We start from the raw sequence: 2,500 nt of genomic DNA, 5'->3' as shown, positions 1-2,500 counted from the left end.
GAGCATAAGCTATTGTTGTTGATGTTGTTGTTGTTGTTATTGTTTAGCCTTTTTTGCACAGAACATGTTCTACACTAGTTCTCTCAGCTGGCTGTGGCTCATATTTGCTGGTGAAACATAGTCATGAGTTCCGGCTGATTGGCTGAACCACTGTACCAGTGACACACTTGTGCACCATTACAGTGTTGCCAGATGTGTTTGTGCACCATCACCACGTACTCCGCTATGTACATGCACAATCATGGTGTTAGCAGTTGTGTATGCACTATACAAAGACGTAGACAGCTGTATACTTGCACCATCATTATGTACATAAACTGTGTACGTGTGCCAACATGATGTCCACAGCTATGTACAATACCATTATGTACCCAGCCGTGCACATATATTGTTGTATGGTAGCTATCTGTATGGGTACAGTACCCTGTACATAGTATGGGTGTATCACTGATTTGTATCCAGTCATATGTATCCCACTGCAATGTACATGGCTGTATACATCCAATAATGTACACAGCCCTGTATGTGCTTCTCTGTGATGTAAGTAGCTATGTATGTACGTCACTGAAAAATGGCAGGTTTTGTATATGCACCTTTGCATAGTAACTTGCAACCTTTGTACATCAGCACAATGATAGTTACAGTGCGAATAAGTGCTTTGGTCAGCCCCGTGCACGTTCAAGTGTACTACGACGAGCAGTGTACAAGCAGGAAATACATTACCGTAGTCAGATGTGTACATGCAGCACTTCCCTGAGGGTGATGTACTTTCAGTCAGTTCTGTACCTCAAGCATCATGTCGATCTGCATCAATAGAGAAGATTCGATCAGTGTTTTGGGAAGAAATTCTGAAGCAAGTCAAGCCACGGCAGCTTCTCAAGACATCACGTCAGACTTAGAGGTGAGCGAGGTGATTTCAGAGTCCTTAAGGGCCTGCTGTGCTTGCGGTGTTATTCTCTCTCTCTCTCTCTCTCTCTCTCTCTCTCTCTCTCTCTCTCTCTCTCTCTCTCTCTCTATCTATCTATCTATCTATCTATCTATCTATCTATCTTTCTTTCTATTCATCTATCTATCCATTTATCTATCTGTTTGTGTGTAGAAAATGAGTGTGCCCAGATATAACTTTCAAGAAAATCTACAGCACCACTTTCTCTATCATAATCACACAGGGTCAGAATTACCCAAAGTAGATTTCTGGGGGATACTTTTGGAAATATAACACCACTGATCATCTTGAAAACTATATAATTCTTTGTTACCCCGCTAAGACAAACTTAATTTTCTTTAACTAATGACAGTGATGGATTTCTCTTTACTTACTTTTCAACATCCTCTTCAAAAATATCCCTTTTTCTATACCGCACTTTCCCACTGTTGGCTGATCCTCACTGTGGTATAAGCTCAAGAATCTATAATCCACAAATGATTTCATACTCTCGCGGACCTTTGCTACCATAATGCGCCAAAGATTTCTGGCCAGCGCAAGTCAGAAAATCTGTATTTCATTTATTTGCCTGATCCGTGTGACTTGTCGATCGCTTTCGTCGGGGATGATGACAAAATGACCCCTACAAAAAATAATATTTTAAGTGTGAAGATGAAAACTCACCTTCCATTGCAACTACACTGTCTTAAATATGCTTCCTTTCAATATTTCTCTTGAAATTGTCTGCCACCTGGATTACCAGTTTACACTGCGACCCACAAGCAGGGGAAATCTATGTAAATACAGGATATCCTTATTGTACCACTGTACATTAGTGTCAGAGTGTGCGCTTATGTGTATGGTTTCTTCCTGGATTTTGTTATATTGAGTTCCCTGCTAAATGCACTTTGCTTACATGTGCGTAACCTGAAATAGAATTGTGTCAGTAAAAATAGGACGCTAGCACAGCAATTAAATTTGTTTAATCATATCAGTTGTAACACATTAAATATTCATTTATATCATCTTCGTAGGAATAATTAGCATGATTTAACCTTTTTTGTCGGTAAGAAACAACAAATGTTTAACATCAACTTCCGTTGTTGGGCTAATATATTATCTTTCTTTTCCAGGCTGAGCCAGTCTCTACGCCGCCCCAACACCTCACCATGACGGTCACCAAAGTATTTTCATAATGATACAGAATTCCCCTCTAACCTGTCTCTCAGTTTCCTGTACCGAGCCCTTTTTCCCTTCCCACGGACCTTGCTCTCCTCACTCTTTCATCTTACTAACCTCCCTCGTCCTTCCTTTCACCTCCTTCCCTTCATATTCACGAGTCACACTCAGCATCGCCTCATTCGATACATATATTTCATCAGAATCTTTCCCCTTTTTAGCTGATTCCTCTAATCTCGGCTCCCTGCTCGTGTGCCCTTTCTCCCAAATCCTGTCGGTTCCTTGAACACACACAGTCTTAGCACGTTACCTAGTACAAATCTCTCAACCTATGGTATCTGACTCCTACGTTGCTTCCACGCCGCTCATCTCACTCCCACGACGTGTGTTACTTCT

At 41.1% G+C, this 2,500-nt stretch overlaps 1 protein-coding gene across 2 annotated transcripts in view; it reads left to right on the top strand.

The window, feature by feature from the left end:
- The window catches only part of LOC125045832 (ataxin-2 homolog), a 329,053-nt gene that overhangs the window by 325,520 nt on the left and 1,033 nt on the right, over nucleotides 1-2,500 (top strand). For both annotated transcript variants that reach the window (XM_047643342.1, XM_047643343.1), the window contains 2 exons: nucleotides 1-901; nucleotides 2,059-2,500. The exon at nucleotides 1-901 is cut by the window's left edge and continues 680 nt beyond it; the exon at nucleotides 2,059-2,500 is cut by the window's right edge and continues 1,033 nt beyond it. The gene's annotated coding sequence lies outside the window, so the exon portion shown is untranslated. The remainder of the gene's footprint in view (nucleotides 902-2,058) is intronic.

Source organism: Penaeus chinensis, chromosome 38 (genome assembly GCF_019202785.1).
Source record: "Penaeus chinensis breed Huanghai No. 1 chromosome 38, ASM1920278v2, whole genome shotgun sequence".
Classification (NCBI taxonomy): domain Eukaryota; kingdom Metazoa; phylum Arthropoda; class Malacostraca; order Decapoda; family Penaeidae; genus Penaeus; species Penaeus chinensis.
This window is presented reverse-complemented; position numbering and strand designations above follow the sequence as displayed.